Below are 22,645 nucleotides of genomic sequence, written 5' to 3' on the forward strand. Positions count from 1 at the left end.
CTGCGTACCGCATGACAAATATCACCAGCTGCTAGGACAAATGGGGAATATTTAAGAAGACACACTGTATGGGACTGTCCAAGAAACGTCTCTTCATCAGATCTCAATACGAGAAAATTCTGACAAGCTTCCTGATTGCTTCCCTCCAAAGAGACCCAACAGCAGCAATGGAGATTTCATGAACATACGACCCCGATCATGGAGGAAGTTACAGATGTTTCTTGGATTCGGTGTTAGGAGAAATTAAATACGGGGGTGGGGGTTAAAAGTAATCTCGCTTCCTCAGTGACTCGTATTTTCTGCTCATCAAAGGGTCGTTGATCCCATAGGAGCAGTTGGGTCATTGTTTCAACATGAAGCACCCACTACGATGTGAAGTGTTTACTGCGGGGACAGGGAAATTAAAAGAGGGGACACATGGGTCCTGTTGGTGTCAGTGTGCACCATTATGTTAATAACTACATGAATGTTTTGGAGGGGGACAGTCCAGGCATATGATATAAGACACATTACCAACAGCAACTGGCAGACCCTGAAAATATTGTGGGGCAGCTGCTGATGACGTAATGTGTTTTTATTTTAAAACAGAAAGGACGGGGTGTTGCATGTGCTTATGTAATCATGAACAGTAAAGACGAAGAAGAAAGATGGGGATTGGAAATTCAGAGAGAGTTTCCATTCAGTCTCTTTATGCTTTTTGAAACTGTATTTTATAGTCCGTCACGCTGGTTGGACTCTCCAAATCCAGACGTTTCTCTGCTGGCCTACACTAACCCATGTAAGCAGTCACCAGCGCAGATGGGAACATCACTTTCCAAGTCTTCTTAAAGAGACAGTTCACTCAAAAATTAACATTTTGTCTTTGTTCCAAACCTGTGCAAGCAGGCATAATAATCTCTCAATAAATAATAATAATAATCTCTTTTAATAGAGAGGTTCTGTTTCTTCTACTGCATCGCCCTGCTTTTGGAAGCTTATTTTTAAGAGCGTACAAAAACAGTTAATGGGGTCCAAAACATTATTGGACCCCACTGACTTTCAATGTATGAACAATAAAGAACGCATAGACATTTTCAAAATATATTATTTTTTGTTACACATAATAAAATAAAGTAATTCAGGTTTGAAACAAAACATAAAGGTGAGTAAACAATGATAGAATTTTCATGTTCGGGTGAACGATCCATTCAGTCAATTCAACTTTGCTTTTCTAATGCAACAAGCCTCTCTAAACAGCAGAGGAAGGATTGAAGGGTCTCCAAAGAATAACAAAGGATCTGGAAGAAAGAGTGAATTCCTCTTCAGTGATGTCACTCTTATTGAGAAGTGCTGGGTTTGTCCACCCCTTTTCCTTTTTAAGTTTTCCCGGGCCCCCAACATCTATAGTGACGTCGCCATGGTTATGGGGCCCATGCCGTGCAAACAGCTGAAGAGATGCCTGAGCTGGGATCCTTACCTCATCTTTTCCCAAATGTTCTCTCTCACCCACTTAAGACCTTCCTGCACACCCCTCCAAGACCTCACAGAGGGACAAAGCAAACAGGCAGCGAGTGAGAGAGAGAGAGACAGTGAGGAAGACACCGCGATAAAAGGGAAAGCAAGAGATTCTTCGTTCAACATGTCCAACCCACCAATACGGAAGGAGGGAAGGAAGGGGTAACATTACTCAGAGAGAATCTAAACTCTCCAAAAGAAAAATGAAGAAAGAAAAAAGAGGTGAGAGATGGGAAGGGGTGGGGGGTTTAGGCCCCGTCCACATGGAGAAGCATTTCGCTGTACGCATAAATTTTGTTTCGTATAGGCATTTTGTCCACACAGATCCAGCGTTTTGGGAGAATGAAACTGATATTTTTTTAAACCGGGTCCCAGAGTAGCGTTGCGTTTTCATGTGGACAGTGAATCCGTATATTTTCTGAAACGATTAATTCATCAGCAAACGTCTCGCCCCTAATCAGACACCGCTATGTCACGTAACAGCAACAAAAACATGAACAAACACTGAACAATTGTCTTTTTATTAACTAACATTAACACAGATTAATACATGTATTGTTCCATGTTTGTATGTGTATCACGCACAGGGTTTATGAGCATAGTCCATGTCTTCTTCTCCGTTTTTAGTGTATCTCTATGGCAGAATTACAGCGCCACATGCTGGTCTGGCATGTATACTACATCGTTTTGTGGTTTTGTGTGGACGAGGATATTTCTTGAGATGGATAACGATCGGATAGGGAAAGCTCTGGCTTTGTGTGGAGGTAGCCTTAAACTTTCCTGCCATGTGCCACTCTCTATTTCAGAGGCTCCTGGGAGCTTTTCCACTTTCGCTTAAGAGCTGATATTTGCCTCAAATTGTGTAATCTATGGATTTTAGATGTAATGTGATGAATTTAGGGCTGTCAATTTAAGAAACAAATATATAAATAATTAATCAAGCTCCCAGACCAGCGCGTAAAATTCATCACTGGAGCAATTCTTAACTGAAATACAACCGTAATGTTCTTGTGAGTCTTACAGGATGCATTTTTGCATCAAAAACAGCTGAGGGGGTAAAAAGAGTGCAAGGATTACAAGACACGTTTTGCAAAGTGGTGTTCATGATGCAAGATGCTGAAAAACAATACATGTGGCACAACGTAATTAAAAATAAAATAAAAACATCCTTTTAAAAAATCTTTTTAATATGAAAAATAATGTGTGATATTACTGTTTGTTAAAAATGTGCAGTCCACCTACACTACTGTTCAAAAGTTGGTACGTTTTTTTATGTTTTTGAAAAGCACTTTTTGGATCAAAAATAAAGTAAAAACAGCAATATTGTGAAATAATATGCAATTTAAAATAATGTAACATAATGTAAAGTAACATATTTTAAAATTACTTTTATTCCTGATGCAAAGCCTTCAGGGTCACATGATCCTTCTGAAATCATTCTAATAGTTATTATTATTATCAGTGTTGAAAACAGCTGTGCTGCTTGATATTTTTGTGGAAATTGTGATACATTTTCAGTATCGTTTGATGCATAGAAATTGAAATTTTTCATAATGTAAAAGTCAGACCCCAAACTTTTGAACAGTAGTGTATATCTATTAACACCCCAAAATGTGCAATGTCTTAAAATGTAAATTTAAATTTTTTTTTTTACTTTTCTCCGCAGATGTGTGCTAATTTCGATCATTTTATTGCCATTTCATGTAATAGTTCATGTTATTAACAAAAGAACCGAGTGACAGCATACATATATTTCTTACATTTCACATATGAAATGAATAGAAAAGCAGGGTCCATGAGTTTAGGCACTGACTTAGTGTTGATGAGGAAATGACTCAAGAGGCAACCATGGCCAACTCCACGGGTGTGATATGCAGATTTCTGAAGAGGGAACTGCATTTAGAAATGGTTAATCTCAAGGGACAGAAAAAAGAAAGGGACACAACTGTCAAAATGCAATGTTTCAAAAGACACATCTGAATATGTAATCCTATGTGACTCGCTTTTTAAACTCACATTTCACAAACATAAGCACCGCAGATCACAACCAGCTATTTACTGTCATAAATCTGCTGCATACAAGAAAGTCAAACAAGAATGTGATGTTATTTCTGGACGAACGCATCACATACTGACAGACAGTTCTCTCAACGTGAACTCAAACACACAAAATGAAAGTAAAACAAACTAGTCTGAGCAGCATTTCAGTTGACACTGACGACTTTGGCGTTTGGACCATCGATAGCTGTATGAGTTATGGCTTTCAAAAGAGTTAGTGTCCCCTGATTTACGACTGTTGACGCTTACACAGAAACGTTGCATTTGCCTTGCAGGGCAGGGGGAGAAGGTGTAAAATCCATAGATGCTTCAGTGTTTGCTCCTTGTTAGAGGAGACCCTGCTTTACAGGCAATGAATTTAGCGCTGAAATGATTTCAAGTGTTACAGACTACGGTTTCAGACAGATCCCCACACTTGTGAAAGATTATGTATATTTTTAATTGTTTCTAGTCGTGAGCATTTAACACCGGGACTGAGACTCCAATGCAAATCCACTGCATCTGTGTTTGTGAAGATTTATCGAAACCATCTATCCTCAAGAGGTTCCTGTGGATGTTTAGTTAGCACATTGTTCCAGCTTACTTGCTGTAGCAAGCAACCAAACAACTGCTCAGCCAAATACAAGAAGATCCAACGCATGCACAACGGCTTGTTATTCTGAACGCGCACTAACTCGAGTATAATGTCTGACCCATGCGGCCACATGCACATGCAGTAATACACACATGTTCTCAAATGTTTGCTCGTCGCACACCTACACAAAAAAACACCTTCATTATTCAGCATGTATCAATTCACTTCTAAGCATGCTTGAATTAAGATACAAGAGCAGGAATTCTATCATATTCGAACACACAAATAATGACTTGTCCACCACCATATCCCAGCGTGCATCTGCAGTCTCCAAAGGCCGGTGTGGTAACCAGAGCTGGTGTGAATTCCAGGCTTGCACAACTGATTCAAACAGTGACTGATGGTCATCTACATTAGGCTATAGAGAACAGAGTAATACAGTGGCCACCATAATTCAGTATGTTGTGAACGGACGACCCATTTGAGATCCCTCCTCTGCCTCCTTTTGTGCTTCCTACCTTTAGCAAGAATAATGAAGCTGTAGAAAGGAGAAAACTGAGCAAGATGATGGAGAAGTTGTCACAATCATCACATTTCCAGTTTGCCCCATAACAAAAGCGAAACTCTCAAGCCATTTGGTAAATGTCTGTCAATGTCTGCGATTTATACTTAAGGATTTTTGTGCCATTAAAATATTTCTAATTTACAGTGTTCCCATAATCCTAAATGTGATCATATAAGGACAAAAAAAAAGAAAAACCTGTTATACAAAAATATACAATAATTGTTATTATTATTATCTTTGTTAAGATTATTATAATTAGCTAGATAAATATTAAACAAATCAATACAGAAAGCTATTATTACTGAAATAATGTAAAATAAAAAAAGTATTTAATAATTATAATAATATACTATATAATTTTGCAGATCAAGACTTTAAAATTACAATATTTGTTTTAAGATTTTATATATTAAGATATTTTCAATTGCATTCAAGCATTAAACCACAGAGCTGTTGATTTGGTGAATTTTGTTCCCCCTCTGGTTTACACAGTTCACATGAGTTATTTATTTTGTGTGTGTGTGTGTGTGTGTGTGTGTGTGTCAGAAAATGCATATAAATTCAAAAATCACTTGCCTGCATAATATAGTTTTGTTTATGTTTCAGTTTGAATGGTTTCAGCTTGAGTAAAACCAGCTAGCTAGCCTTCAACTGTCCTTTAACTTGGAAAATGAACACTGTCCCTTAAAATATGATAGCACTAAATACAGAGAGCTCAATCTGCAAAATGAGCTGAACTCTGAGTATCTCAGAAAAAACACTTGGGCTTGCACTAGCAACTTAAGCACATTTTGCTCACCATAAACTGCAAACTAATGAGAGTGGAAGATTGTGTTTACATTATCAAAAAATTAAAAATCATATTAGAAAAGCTAAACGAGTACAATGATACTGAGCAAATGTGGAAAACGTGCCATTTTTGCCACAACATCAGAATGCTAGCCTAGCCTGTTTGCAAACCTTAAAACTTTTCCTTCCTAAATCTACATCTAAATGCTTTTCCCGTCGTCATACTCAGTGTGCTCAATTCCTTGAGCGCATCTCCCCACGGAGGGATTGGGTTCCACACAAGTGCTCGGAGCCCAACACACACCTGTCTCCGCTTGCCTGCTGTCCATCAAAGATGTCTAAACACTGTCCGCCTGAACGATAGGCAGATTGAGTCAGCTGGCATGGCTGCTCCAAACAACCTACAACAAGACCATCCAAACCTGCGGCCACTTTCCCCCAACACTGTCATGTCCATGCACCGCTAATTGCTAAGAGTCCTCTTTGGTCTGGGCCTCCTCCACTGGCCTGTGAGTCATCTCCTCCGAGCCCATTGAGGCGCCCATGCCTGAAGATCCAGAGCCAGCTTTCTGCTCTGGTTCTTTATCAGAGTTTTCAGTGTCTCCAAACCTTGAACCAAGTTTCAGTCTCCAGCCCACTCCTTATCGCAACCCTTTAACACCAACTTCTTATTTTTCGGTTGCTAGAAGAGACCACCAGAAGAGTTTTCTTTTTTAATTTGTATTGTTCGGTTTTCTACTTTTCATAATGTGTATTAATCTGCCCAGAGTTTACTCAACAGATGACCTTATCCATAGCAACAGTAGAATGCCTGCCGTTTTACATCATGCACACAATCTGTTCCCCATTTCATACAGCTGGAATTCGAGTGAGGCAATGGGGTTGAGGAGCCAAGCAAGGCTGAAGAAGTCAACCTGAAAATGAGACACCCCCACTGCCTTCGAAGGCTCTGAGCGCCATGATAATATACTGACAGGCACGCAGAGAAACAAAGTGTTTGAAATGAACATACACTGAGTGCAATTGCCAATATATGAATGGAGGTGCATGTGCATGTCCAGATGTGCAGAGATAATGAGTTTGTTGTAATGAAGAGCTGGCGGTCCAAAAACTGTGATTTGGTAACAGCCACGTCACTTCTCAGAAGTCAGTTGGGTTGAATTGAAGAATTGGCTACTCTTCAGTTCATGAGTGCGGATATGAATTGCATTGGCCACACCCCACAGGAAGTTGAACTGAAATTTGAACTGGAATAGCAGGAAAAGGAAATTTAATGATTAGAGTGCAAAAATGCCCGCCCACTTTTTCAGCAGCATGGGTTACGAAAGTATGTTTTCCATTTCCATTTCCATTTCCAAAATTTCCCATAAGGATTTATAGGGATCCCAAATCTTCATTACAGAGTTATAAGACATGAATCAGCTACGAGATCAGCTACGAGGTGAATTATGAATTAAAAAAATAAGTTGAAATATTGGGGGACATATATCATCAATTAACAACCTAGCTCACATAGGTCTGTCTTTAGCGGTTTACAAGTTATCGTTAAAAAACCTATTTCCCCATGGAGGAAATACCTCCGGATTTTTATTTCCGGAATCCAACCATTTCAGTCTTCTGCCATTCCTATTTGATTGCAGTACAACACTGCAATATTGCAATTGTCTAATTTTGCTTTTCTACCTTAAATGTATTTCTTTAAATTTAAGTAAAAAAAAATTAAATCTACTTCCTTACATTCAAATTTAAATTGCAATTCTGCATCCTGTTTGCGATCTCATAAAAAGGTATTTAAGAATTAAAATAAAAAAAAATGTAATTCTGAACAATGCACAAGCCTTCTGCACAGGGACAATCATGACACTGCCTCAGGTCATCATTACAGAAATCAGCTTGAGCAGCTCTATGGAGTCGTTGACTTGCTGTACAATTAGGATTCAGCTCCAAAGCCCCTTTAGGCCGCCTTAGGTAAGAAGAAGTTTCATTTTGCTGCAGCTGCCAAAATGCACACGTAACCAGAGCTATTATCCAGCTCTGCAGAGGGAGTTTCAGGAGTTAGCAAATGCTACTCCAAATGAAGAAGCTCCCCGTTAGGAACAGAGAAGCATTACACTTGTTTCTACGGTTAAAGGGTGTGGGTGTCCTCACAATCCACTTGGCTTTCATCGCCCTTCCTGAAATTTGGCATGGAGCTCACGGCACTGGCCTGCCAACCCCTGTGCAGTAAAGTGCTAACAAAAGGAGGCTCTGAAACGCTGCCCCCTCTGCCTGCACCTGCCCAGCGTGAGCAAGGGAGGTGAAACAGTGGGTACGAAGGTTGAAAGCACTGATTGTGAAGTCTTCAGTGCACGTGTTGATCTTCCTCATTCCGCTTCAGATTTTAGCATGAAAACTGAGAGCTCAGTAGTTAAAGACAAACAGGAATAAGTGAAAGATCAATCTTTTTGAGGTGTTTTGTTCTCACTTATTTGCTTGATCTTTTATGAGAAAGCCCAAGTGGTGCATCAACTAAACGTTTTGGGGAACATTTGGCTTTGGCGATAGCTGAGAAGCAAATAGCAATTAGCAATCAGCAAAATAGCAATTAGCAATCTTCTTTGTGTCTGCGGTAGAAGGTTTCATGTGACTGAAATGGCAACATCATACAGCTTGGCTGCAACAAGAGTAGTAAACTATAATCTGCATCTTTGTTTCCCTTGACTCTAGGCCAGAAATTACTATCACAGAGGTGTCAAGATATTAGCTTTAGAATTTCTAAAAAGAGTTTTTTTTTTTTACTTTACACAAGAGTGCAGTGGCAATGCCAAATTCATATACTATGGTATATGCCATCACTCATACATTTGCTTTTTGTCTTATATAAAATTATGTATATACACATAATAATCTTAAATAATTATATCATTTTTTTAGTTCATTAAAACTAAAATGAAAGCCATTAAAAATGGTTAACATGAAATACTATATGTTGAAATGCAATTGAAATGCAATAAAATATATACAAATATTTTACGTATATAATAACAACAATCTTATATAATGTACATATTCACTATATTTTATATTTAAGAAATAAATGTTAACTGAAATTAAATAAAATAAAAACTTATTTCAGCTGGTTTACAAGGCTACTTGACTAAAATAAATCATACAAAATTTGAAAAAATAAAAAAATAATATTAAAAAACTATACAGCAATTTAAAACAACCAAACCTTAAAAAATGACAGAAACACAAAAATTATTTAATTACAGAATTACTAACCTTTAATAAAATTAAAGTGAAAGCAATATACAATCTTATTCAAAATATTAAAAAGACTACAATAGTATCTCAGTACTGAAATAACACTATATATTTAATGTATTTCAAAACTGTACATTATTTACTTTTATTATAGTATTATATATTATTTGTATGTTTTCTTTGTTGATAGCAAAAAATAAAGGTACAGATGTATCTTCAGAAACAACAAAAGATACCAAGTCAAAGTGATGGAAACAATTGGTTACGGTCAATGGGCTGCACCCCTCGCAGTCCTCACGCTACATAAATCTACAAGGCCATGGTCACATGACCATCTCAGGAGGTCCCCTTGAGGAACAACTGTTCTCTCCAGCTCCAAAGCTGACCTACAAACAGCTCAGCCAACCTACTGTATACGCTCCAGTGACAAAAGATGATCAAACAGACTGTACAAGACTACATCTCCGCATTCGGATACATATCAAATAGCGGTCTTACATTTGGATATCTGTGCACGCAAGTTCTTAAATGTATGCTCTCTAACCCATAGTTGATGCAATGACACACGCTACTCCTACAGGGCTAAAGGGGTCAAAGATAATTATCCATGGCCGATCTGTTGCAATTAATACGAGCATACAGCCGGTGTGTTGAAGGGAACGTTTCGACAGCTGACGGGGGATGAATGAGAAATGAATCACTAGTCTGGTGAGCTCAAGGTGGCATAAGAGAGAGGGAAAGATAGTTCGGGGGTCATTCAGTGGGGATTAGAGATTTTGGGAGGCAAATGGGCGGAGCGGGAGGCAGCTGCGGAACTCGTTGCCTTTAGAGGCTGTTAAAGCACAGAGGGGGAGCTTTGTCCCCTCTGCAAGGAGGCTGGATCTGCACCAAAAAGAGACCCACCAACAACACTCAAGCTTTCCATTGTCTTAATCTTATGCAAGGGGCTTTTCTTATTTAAGCTCCAAATGTCTCAGTGCAAATGGTAAATTGGCCTAGTGCAGGACACAGGCATTAAATGATTTTGCACGTATAACCTTATTATGCAACACGAGGGAATGCCACAGCAAGCCAGGTGTTTCTGGGGTGAATCTGCGATTATAGAAATGTGCTGGAGCCCAATGTCTTTTGATTGTGCTTCAGTGCAAAAATTATTAATCAAATGGCTTGATTAACATGGAGATGTTTGATTAAAGATTACTTCTGTATAATTATTCTGAGGGATAAGGATCTGAATAAAAAAAAAGATTAATTGTGTTACTCAAAATGATAATGGTATATTTTTAAATTACATCAATAGTAATTGTTTTATTGTCAGTTTTGAGATCTGTATCTGTATTCGTTTAGTTTAGAAATCCAACAAGAACCTTGTTAATTGTACTGTTTTTTAAAGTACATTTAAAGCAAAAAATGCTTTTTAATATACAGTATATATTTTAAATAATATTTATCAAAATTGTTTATGTAATTTTATTTTATTTGAAAAAATATCTTAATGCCACAACATACAAATAAGAAAGTTGACATCAAAACTATATATATATATATATATATATATATATATATATATATATATATATATATATATATATATATATATATATATATATAAAACAAGCACCTTAATTGATGTAGTAATTAATTCAAATAAATTACAATTTATTTTTTATTGTAATATGTATTTTATATAACATTTACTAAATTGTTTTTTATATAAATATCTAAATTCTACAACAGATTAACAATGAAAAAATATTGAAATAATTTTTATATAAAAGTAACAAAAATAAATATATATATTTAAATAATGTAATATTAATTTTAAAAAAATGACTTTTTTTATATTTTATCAGTAAGATTGTTGCTTACATTATATTTTAAATGGTCAATGAGAGCAGATAGACACCTGCCACTGCTTTTTCCCTTCAAAATGGAGGCCCTGCCGCTATGCGATTGGATGTGGGAATCTGTGGCCTCTCGCATGGCCAGACTGTGAGAGTATCCATCCTTACTGCCACTGACTCCCTCTTTCTCAGACAACGCATCTGTCTTACCCCAAGCCCAGAGGGAGACATTGGCACAGAAGCAAGAGACATCTTTGTCGCCTGTCTACCTGCTTGATGTAGAAACAGAGAAAGATGGCTATAATGATGATGGTAGAGGGGAACCTCTTGCCTCTGGAGCCGTCACTTTAATTCCCATCTCTGCGGCAACCGAGTGTAGAGACCGAGCGGCAACCTCCCGCTCTCTCTAGTGAAGCCAATAAGGAAGTGACTAAAACTGCAATTCATCGACTGGCCGCTTGAGGCTGGCTGCAAAAGAGAGTCAATCCCATAGACTCCCCATGTTAAAATGCCCAACTTTACAGCAGAAAAAAGCCTGGTTTTCAGGTTTTCAGCCTGGTGCAAAAAATTATTTTGGTCTATATAGCTAAGTCGAGAGTCGTGCGGTGACACGCTGCCAAGATGGCGACGGCTCGCTCTGCACACTTTAGGCTTCAAAAACTCTCTTCAGGAGTCTACGGGTGACGTCACGGACACTACGTCCATGTTTTTATACAGTCTATGGTAGAGACTAACAAAGCATGCTTTGTCTCAAAGGGGGGAGTGAGAAACCATAGGGAGGAGGGTGTGTCTGTGACAAAGGGGGATGGTGGGGGTGTCGCCCCTGTCAGTTCTGCACCAAACCCCAGGAGAGGTACCACCTTCATGGGATAGATCCTGAGCACCTTGCGCACAGCTACAAGTCGCGTTGCACATAGACTGATTTTTAAATAATTTATGGTTTATCAAGCTTTTGTTTACAATAACGAAAGCTGAAAAAATTATTGCCATGCACCAATATAAAGCACAAAAAATAGTAAAAAAAAAAAAAAAAAAAAAAAGATAATATGCTATTCAACAATATTTAAGATAAATTCAAAATATACACAAATCTAATGAAGTCTCTTCCAAACAATCAAAAATATTTGACTATTATTTAACTAATATAAAATTCTTAAAAAATGTAAATAGGAAAGCCATTTTATTTCAGCATCACACAATCAATTTCTTTATCTACTTATTAAAATCAGTATATATATATGGGTTTTACTGGTGAGTGGGGAGTGGGTTTTACTGATGAGCTCATCATAAAATGTGCAGCAGATGACAGAATGAACGCAGCAAGAGATGAGGATGGCTGTCTCCCACTGACATATGCATCATCTCTACTCCACTGACAGACTCAGACAAAAGCACAGAGACAGGCCCACTTATGTAACACGTCAGGACTCCCACTGACACCCAGGATGCAGTTTTATAGGAAACAGGACTCGTTCGATACAACTACTATCACTACTATGAGTTACAGACCTCTGCTGTTCACTATGATTGATAAACATTTATATATATATATATATATATATATATATATATATATATATATATATATATATATATTAGGGCTGAAACGATTCCTCCAGTAACTCGAGTAACTCGATTACAAAAAATGATCGAGGCAAATTCCTCTTATGGAAGTTCTAAGTGGCCATGCATTATAATTTTATTTCTTTTCTGTTTTCTCGTTATAACGACTTAATTTTCTCGTTATCTCGACATAACGAAAGTCGTTTTTCTCGTTATAACGACTTATTTTTCTCGTTATCTCGACATAACGAAAGTTTGTTTTCTCGTTATAACGACATGACAGTTTTACTGTTGCTATAGTAACGAACTCAACTTTGACAGGCATCTGATGGACAACCATGCAGGCGCTCTTACTGTAGCATATATTTCAGCAAATTTTGCTTCGCCTAGGTAATAACGTCTACAATACTGTAAATAAATAAAGGCTGATCAATCACTGTTGATTTTTCCAGAGACATTACACCAAACGTTTTGTTTTTGTAAGTAACATGTTTAAATGACAACACCGCGAACACAGATGGAGTTCCTTCAGAAGGATGCAGAACTATTCTAAGATCTTGAGCTGCTTGGATTAAACTCACTTTTAATTTTCCATTTATTTGAAATAAAATTATATATAATTTGTAATTTTTATTAGTCATTATATGCTGTGGCAGATATCATGTCCGTTACAAGCTTCTGTTTGAAAAGATTGTTCATGTGCAGTGTATGTGTGTGTGTGCAGAAAAAAAAAGCATTACAACATTATAGAACAAAACTGAATTAAATTAGCCTATGCATTTTACATATACATCACATTTCTCATCAATATGGTTAACAATAAAGATTAATAATAAGGAAAAAAAGCACATCACAAATAGCCTGTCCTACTGTAGATACACAGAACATTTCCGCTTATTAACTACCTAATCATGTGCCTAAAAGAAGCACAAATAAAGATATAGGTGCAAAAAGAATACAGTGACATCAACCTTGGTTTTGATAAGCAGTTATTTTATGACCCAGAACGCATTGGTGAAACTCATGCATCTAGCAAGAACTTAATACACAAAATAATCATGTTGATTAAAGCATTTAACATTTATGAATTAATTAAATGTCAGTAATGAACAAGACTGCACAAATTATAGCGATCACGAGGAAGGTCCGCGTACAGTAAAGTGGACAGTGTACAACACCCCAGTTAAACTCAGGTCTATAGTGCCACCTGCTGGCACAGTTTTGTAACTTATTAGAGAAAATTAAGTCGTTATAACGAGAAAACGACTTTCGTTATGTCGAGATAACGAGAAAATTAAGTCGTTATAACGAGAAAACGACTTTCGTTATGTCAAGATAACGAGAAAATGAAGTCGTTATAACGAGAAAACAAAAAGGAAAAAATTAATAAAGCATGGCCGCTTAGAACTTCCGTATCCTCTGCCTCGAAGCCTCTTTTAATTTATTTTAACGCTCACGTAAGGTTCTTTTGCGATGATTTTTTTTAATGTGACAACGATTTTACGTCACACACAAAGCGGAAGGAGACACAAGGAGTCAGCAGTGTTTTGATTTGAGGGCGTGGGCAAACGTAAAGAGAGCATTGTGGCGTGTGTCCATTACAAGATAGAGCTGGCATACCACAACTAGGGCCCTATGATTTCCAAGATGCAGAAAACACGTAGGGAATCGCGCAATCCAGTCATAAAAACGGACTTTACAGTTTAACGCGAAATGGCACGGAATTTGCCAAATTTTGAATGAATTAATCAAAAATATGTCATGGCACTTACATCAAATCACGATATGGACTAATATCTGTAAATATTAGGCCGGAACAGTCCATTTAAATATGAATCCTGCATGTTCTGCGTGTCTCTGTTAATGAATGGCGCAGAAGCGCATCTCCGTTTATTTACACACTGAAGCGCGCGTGACGCTCCGGTAATTTCAGCGTCTGCTGTCTCACTAAATAAGGACATGAACAACATCTTCAGAACTGCTCTGACAGTCACTTCATGAGCATTTGACCGTTTGATTTGAGTAAAACTAGCGTCACATCACACAGAACTGTAAAGGTACGTCAACCTGTCAAAATAAAAGTCCGGTTTAGTTTCTTTATCGCGGGTTAGTACCAAAAAGTTAAGTTTGCTAAATTTTCAATAATTAAAAAATAAATTAAACTAATGTTTTATGTGTTTAATGTGCATCTCAGAAAATGCTTTATTTAAAACCCCAACTGAATGGCACTTAAATGCACTTAATTCATCTGTCAACTTTATTGTCATTGTTCACAGTACAAGTACAGACAGAGAAACAATGGGTAATAATTAAATGTTTATTTTTGATGTACGTAAAAAATAAAAAATTCTAAAAAAGGAAACTTAGTTGTTCATTTTAAGAGACCCAGAAGTCTTATTTTCTCTTGCATAATTAATATTGCACTTTAATTAAGCAAAAACACATTTTATCCGATTACTCGATTAATCGAGGGAATTTTTGGTAGAATACTCGATTACTAAAATATTCGATAGCTACAGCCCTAATATATATATATATATATATATATATATATATATATAAATTAGATAATATATAAAATATAAAAATATATAAAATATATAAAACATATTCAAAGTAGACATTTGTAATATTTAACTATATAAAACATAATATATTCAATTAAAACAAATATTAAACAACATTTACCCCCCTCCCCAATTATGTTTTTATATGTTCTTTATTTATCAACTACAATACTATCTAATAATTAAATAATCTATACTATCTATTTATCTATACACACACATATAGTGTTTTTTTATATATTTATTAGATAAGGATAATATATTACAATGTTAGTGTATAAATATATATACACAGACATACATAAAATTGTATATCAGGTAAACATTTGATTATAAAATATATTAAATAAAAAAATGAATATTACATTTTACATCGTAAGCTATTTAATGCAGTAAACTATACATTCAAACATTTGCCCATTAAAATTGTCTATGTGTATCTAGTGATACAGATACAGATACAGATGGCGCACAGCACTCTCACTTTTGCCGTTTTCCTATTTCTTTCACTCTTTTTTTTTGTCTCTCCATCACCCCACACACACACACACACACAAACACACCAACACCTCATCAGGCAGATGGGAGACCAGCCTGCGCGCCTGCCCCTCCCCCACACTTGAGGAGTTGTGTCCTCAACTATGTCAAAAGCTTCTATTGTCATTAAAAGTGGTCCACCACTCATCTTTGTCCTACACAGTTAAGACACATCATTAAGCATTTAAACAACTGGATATTCAATCACTCCTCCCCCTTCACTGTGTCATTCCCCTCTCAACTTCTTTCCATGTCTGCATCTTTTTGTCCCTGTGTTTCCAAGGGATCAGACATAACTGCACCGTCACACATATCTCAAATCCCTTGATATACCCAGTCAAAGACTCAAACACACATAACTCAGAGTCTAATATGGGCGATGACAAGAGTGTCAGCTGTAAGCTCAGTGACAGAGGTAATTATATAGACCACAGGAAAAACTTACGGATGCGTCAAAACTTTGGAGGGATAATTTTAGCTCTCAAATCCAAGATCCTCCTTGTCCGAATCCACTATTCCCCACATGGCCCAAGCATGGGACAGTTATTGAGGTCCTAAGCTCTGTGCCCATAAGCTTTCGCCCACTCAGTGCCTGGACTAATGATGCAGAGTCTGAGGGATGACAAACAGGGAACGCCGCTCAGACCTACAGGAATGCTGGATTAAAGGCTCTCAGATCTACAAAATGGTTTACCGTTATCTCATAACTGGCCAGAGTTCTCATGGCTGACGCCAGCTCACTTGTTTTTTCGCCGTTTCCATGTGAAACTATTAAAAACAATCACAACGTATTACATGATTGTCCGCTACAACAAGCACTATTGTGTGTGAAATACTAGCCTCGGACTAAATTGATGCTGCATGATTTTAATGGAACTGAAACAGACGATGTTCACAAAGCTCCATACATCTGCTACTTGAGTGTGCATATTTAATATTCTGAATGATTTGATGATTATAACACAGTTTAAACAAAGATTGTCAATTCAGCAGATTTTTATAAAATTCTGAAAAAGAGGCAGATTAAAGGAATAGTCTTCGGGGAAAAAAAAATCTTAAATTATCATTTACTCACCCTTACTCAACCCATGAGACCATATCATTACTGGTTGTTCAATATGAATTTTATTAATGGCCAATGTTGATATCTCAGAGCGCAAGAGTGGCCACTGGCCAATATAAAGCTGAAATATATCATGCTATTTAAATAAAAAAACACTGGCATAACAATTCCTGCAATTAGATTTATATTTAATTTGACTATAATATTTATGAAATTAAAGATAATTTAAGAATGAATTTATATAAAAACTGAAACTTGAAAAAAAAAATCAGAAAATAAAATATTTATACTTTAGCTACTTTTATTCTTGTAAACTTATGAAGATGGAGAATGTGTGTCTTGTTTGCACTGCCAAAAAAATATTGACGGCCAATGCAATAATTAAATAATGACAAATATTGGGCAACAAATTAAAACTGACATTCTTCTTTGGAACATAAAAAAAAAAAGAAGTTCTCAGTGTTCATACAGTGAAAGAACACCCGAATATTCCTCAATACATTTTCTTTTGTGTTCCCCAGAATAAAGAAAGGTATTTAGGTTTGGAATGACATGAGGGTAAGTACATAACAGTTTTCATTTTTGATGTAGGTCCTTTAATGTAGGTATGCCTCTGTGTAGATAATTAATGTAGATAAGCCTCAGTGTTTCTGAGGCGGGTAAGTGAAAGACTGAATTTAACATTTCGTTACCCACATCCCCTGCCAACACTATTGAATCGAGGTGTAATTATCAAAGTGATTTAGTCAGTGGATTTCCTGGGTGGAAAGAGGTTGGCTTTTCAAATTCAAGGGGAATGCACCTGCTATTCTCATCAGTACGCATGGTGAATTTGATCCTTTGTGCTGTCTCTTTGCAGTGGCATGACTGATCAATACTATTTGTGCTGAGGCCTCAAAGAGATGCACTGGAAATGGTGGTTGGACAAGGGGGAGGGCTGGAGTAAAAGACAAGGCACCACTCCCGTGATGTAAAAATTGATCCCTGGAATAAATTTGCAGTGTTCTATTAATGGCAGGTCCCTCTGAGGCTTTCTATTACATCTGATGAAAAGCCGCCCATTAAAGAAGTGAAAGTACAACACCCCATAGGAAAGAGGTAAAAAAGAGAGGGGGTAAAGCAGGAAGATATTTCAGCATTTTTAGTATTTGTTACAGAAATACTATACTTTAAAACAATATACTTAAGTGAGGCAAGAATGTAATGCTTTCAGACACGTAACTGTGTTATTTTCAATTATATGAAAATGAGTTATCACTTAAATTTATATTAAATGCAATTAGCTTAATTTAAGATTGTGTTTTGACATACAGGCTTACAGTGCATCATATGTAATTTCAGAATGACTTCTATTGGTAAAGTGTATTGGTGAATGTACAGACAGACATTTATGATAAACTAAAATATACTTACATCATGTCACGCATTTAAATATATATGTAACTAAACATGATACGATGAAGTCGCAATTTAATACATCTTAAATATATATATATATATATATATATATATATATATATATATATTCTAATGTAATATTAAATAACACTACAGTTAATTATATTCATGTTTATAACAATTAAGCACACTTTTCATAAGTGTAGGGGGTGACAGACAGAAAAAAAGAAAGAAAGAAAGAAAGGAAGAAAGACAGACAGAAAGCGACATCACATTCTAAAGATCTTGACGATCACTGAAAAAAGTCTAATCAAACCTAATTGGAAGCGTCAGCACGCTAAGTGGGCAACATGCTAATTATATCGCAAATGTACTATGATGTTCTAGCATCTTCATCATTTACAAGATCACTGTCTGCGCCATCACTCCCATCATCCCCCTCGTTAAGTGTTTCTCTCTATATATCGCTCTATGATGAGACTGGTCAAACTCGCTCTGGAAATCAAGGCTCTTTTGTACAAGATGGTTTGACTGTGTGAGTCTCAGGCACTGACTAGCACTGAGGGCTAGCGGCCACAGAAAATGACGTCACATGCTTGAAAAAGAAAAACAAAGCCACGGGATTAAGGGTACCTCGTCACTCCTTTACAGCCCAGATGACGACTATCTCACCATCTCTGACAATAGTGTTTTTATAGGCTAACGACAGTTAGCATTTAGGCTAGCACTTACACATAGCACAAACAGACTGATTAACAAGCACTAAAATGTGTTGAATGGTTAATTTGAACGCACAAGCTTTAAGACATATTGACATTTTAGCAGTAGACAATTTCAGTTGGCATTGCTGATAGAATTCTACAAAACAACGTCACCTTCTGAACATAACACTCCTTGAGTGTGATTCATTTAAGCTTTTTTGACACACTTTTCCACAGCACAGACCAAATCCAATACACAGCAAAAGTCACATAATTGCTTGCAAACCCTTACTAATGTGTGCTTATTCAGTAGCAATAAAGGCTAACTTATAAACCTCAAAAGTGTCAACACTGTAGTGATGGCCGATTCGTGAACGAATCGTTCAATTTAACCGGCTCTTCTTAGTGAACCGGTTGAACCAGTTCACCAAATCGAACTGAATCGTTTGAAACGGTTCACATCTCCAATAAGCATTAATCCACAAATTACTTAAGATGTTAACTTTTTTAACGTGACTGACACTCCCTCTGAGTCAGAATAAACCAATATCCCGGAGTAATTAATTTACTCAAGCAGTACACTGATTGAACTGCTGTGTAGACCGAACTGAAGATGAACACCGAGCCGAGCCAGATGATGAACGAACACGCCCTCTGCTGGAGCAGTTCTCGTTCTCGAGTCAAGAACCGGTTGCATCGGTTTTCGGATCACCAGTACACTGAACGAAAACCGTTTCTTTCGGACGCGTCCGATTTGAAAACCGATGAACTGATGCTACTGCGCATGCGTGTAAAGTATTTCGGAAAATGTGATAAAAGATCTATATACATTTTTATTATTATTATTATTATTATTTATTTATTTTTTTAAGATGAATGTTTCTAATCTGTATATTGTAGATTATGAATAGGCCAGAGGGGGTTTCAGGGAAGTTGGACAATAATTAAGAACTCTAAAGACTCTATGTTTAATAGGAATAAGGGATGATTTATGAAATATGTGTACTGTATTTATAGTTAATAATGATCACATTCAAAAATTGAGTTTGTAGTAAACAGAACATGAACACGAGTAGAGCCGCTGATTATACTGAACTGCAGCACGTGCCGGTTAGAGTGATTCTCGTTCTCGAGTCAAGAACCGGTTGCATCGGTTTTCGGATCATCAGTACACTGAACCAAAACCGTTTCTTTCGGACGTGTCTGTTTTGAGAACAGAGGAGCTGATGATACTGCGCATGTGTGATTCAGCGTGAAGCCAACTGACTCACAGCGCATCTGAACCGAACTGATTCTTTTGGTATTTGATTCTGAACTGATTCTGTGCTAATGTTATGAGCGCGGGTAAACCGAGGGCTTGAATGAAGGGGCAATCTGGCGAAACGTAAGTTCATTTAATAACAAATACATCGCAATGGTTTATGTATAGTGGTTTCTGCGCTGATGACACCTAATTTATTTACTTTATATCTTCAAGACTTAAATCCTCTTATGCACATTATTGCTGTTACTGTATTTGGGTGCGTTGTTGAATCAAACCGTCCGAAAGAACCGGTTCGCGGAAAAGAATCGAACTTCCCATCACTACAACACTGCCTTACAAAAAAATTCCTATGGTGGCAGTGCAGTGAGTTAAGTGTACTTTGATATATATTGGTATTTATATGGTACTATGAGCATAAGGTACTTCAAAGCTCAAAGACCATGGTATTAACATGGTAAACTGTTAACTCTGTCCAAATCGTGTTTTAAACAAACTAAAGTATACTAAAACACACCATCCCTTATGAAAAACTTCAAATCTTAAAAGTATATTTAAAAAAAAAACTGTATTTGCAGATAATATAATATTTATTCAGGAAATATTACCCTTTATAATAGTAAAATTAAAAGATTTACTTTAAAGCAAATGTTTTGTGGATGTTTTAACAATCTATGCTTTAAAGAAGTACACTTATTTGACGTGTTGACTAACTCACTAAATGACATGTAAAGTACTTGATTTTGATTTTAACAATAGTATGTTATCCAATACAGTTAAATTACATATAAAGATGTACATAATTATGAAATCACATATAGATGTATCCTAGTCCTACATAAACATGTCAAAAAGGACTCAACTAATTGCATTTAATAAAAGTATAAATTAATTTCAATATAAAATGCATTCATTTAATTATAAATAATTAAAGTTTTTAAAAGTGTTCTACACAAGATGACTAAGCTTGAATTAGACTAAGCAACACAAAGGTCATCACAGATAAAAATGAATTATGTTGTGAATAAGGTTGAAGACATGGAGAAAGAGAAAAAATGAAATACATTTCTACCCCTAGATATGTAATATTGCAGCTTTTCATCTTTTGGCCACAAAGCTTAAGTCTTAAGCAGATTACACAGCTGAGAAATCAGTAATGTTGATAATGTGTGGGGGCAGAGCTGCATGGCTCTCTGGGTATTAAACACTGAAAACTGCAATCATGGTGCTGGATTAGGAGTGAGCTTTAATACTGTGCTACATTCTGCTGAAAGGGACAGAGAGGCTGGATGGGGATCAGTGATTTGGACAAGGAAAAGTCAGAATATACACACACTCAGGAAACCTGAGAGGAAGAGTGCTGGCCAATTATAAAGAAAAAAGGATGATGCAACTCTCTGGACTTGTATCAGAAAATGCTGTGAGATAAATCAAGCGAGACTTGTGTGTTAAAATGTGACTTTTGGCATAAGTATTTGATTTGAAGGTTTTTTTTAGTAATTAAAGGTATAGTTCACACACACACACACACAAATGCAAAAAGAAAATTCTGTAACATCCCCAATTTGTGTGCTTGTTAATAAAAATGGCAATATATAAACTACATTTAACTTAACATAATTTAAAGGTGAAGTTCACTGGAAAAAAAAAAAATTCTGTACATATAATTTCAAATCTGAACACACACACAAAACATATTTCCTTTTTTTTTTGTCCACACACTTAAACCACTGGTGTCCAAAATAACATTAGACCCTATTGACTTTCTTTATATGGACAAAAATATTTTGGAAAGTATGACTTGGAAAGTAAATCATACAGGTTTGGAACAACATGAGAGTGAGTAAATGATGACAGAATTTTCCTTTTTGGGTGAACAATCCTTAAGTAGTGGCCACTTAACTGTAACATCCAGTTTATGTTCTGAAATTGCACGAGTTTGCATGCTAGTAGCATGCTAATAAAAACCACAACATATAAACTACATTCAATCTAACGGTCTCTTGTGGCGTCATCAAGATGGAACAGTGTACTTAACATTTGGCTGTTTCCCAATAAATGCTGCAGAAGCTATATTTAGAGCGAAGACAACTAATAAAATACATTCTGCAGAAATAATGGATGTCTCTGGCCAGCGCTGCTTTGTCCAAAATTAAATGCCGGCTCAGCTTCTATAACAGACTCTATATTCTGAGATATGATATGATTTATACAGCATATACAGGACACTTCTCCCCTAACCAGCTAAACAGTTCGTGAGAGGAGCACAGCAGGTGGATCTTTTGACTTGCACCCAAGGAAAAGCTCAAGTTGATTTCCATACAGATGCCCCCTTCACTGGAGAGGAAGAACCCCCCCCCCCCCCCCCATTAAGCACTGAAACAACCTAACACAGCTCCAACAACTATTCCTGTACGTTCCTCTCCGTTAATTCAGTAGGAGCAACCCCCCCACTCTAGACTTTGGAGCACTCAAGGTTGCCAAAACCAATGAAAGGGGGGTGGATAGGAGGTGTCATGCATTTGGCATCTGCCATGGCATGGCTGCTCAACATCCCAAGGGGAATGGGACAGAGGTGTCCTGTTGGACGTGCCAGCGATGAGAGGATGAGCAATTCGTACAAAGCCCTTTTAGGAAGAGTCCAGAAGCCCCCTGCCACTTTTCGTTTCCTCTGTGTCAACCCATCCCTAAAAACATCTGAAAAAAATTCCAACACACACGGATACAGTACATGCCTCTTTTTTTCTCTAAATATAAACATTACTGGAAAGGAACCATTCAAACGTGGTTTCAGCATTTATTTAAGCTCTGAAATTCCATACTTGCTCCTATGTGAGTCTCTTGGCACTTTGTCCCCACTTGATCTGGCACTCTTTGCAAGCTGAGCTCTGATAAAGGCCATGTGGTGTGGCCGCAAGCCCAAAGGTGACAGGGTCCCATATGATTCTCATTAAGAACGAGTTGCAGTGTCTTTGGGAACGAGGT

General features: G+C 36.8%; 1 protein-coding gene across 2 annotated transcripts in view; it reads right to left on the bottom strand.

Moving 5' to 3' along the window:
* The window catches only part of LOC132123590 (RNA-binding protein Nova-1-like), a 54,377-nt gene that overhangs the window by 19,454 nt on the left and 12,278 nt on the right, over positions 1 to 22,645 (bottom strand). The gene's annotated exons all lie outside the window — the stretch shown is intronic.

Source organism: Carassius carassius, chromosome 41 (assembly GCF_963082965.1).
Source record: "Carassius carassius chromosome 41, fCarCar2.1, whole genome shotgun sequence".
NCBI lineage: Eukaryota > Metazoa > Chordata > Actinopteri > Cypriniformes > Cyprinidae > Carassius > Carassius carassius.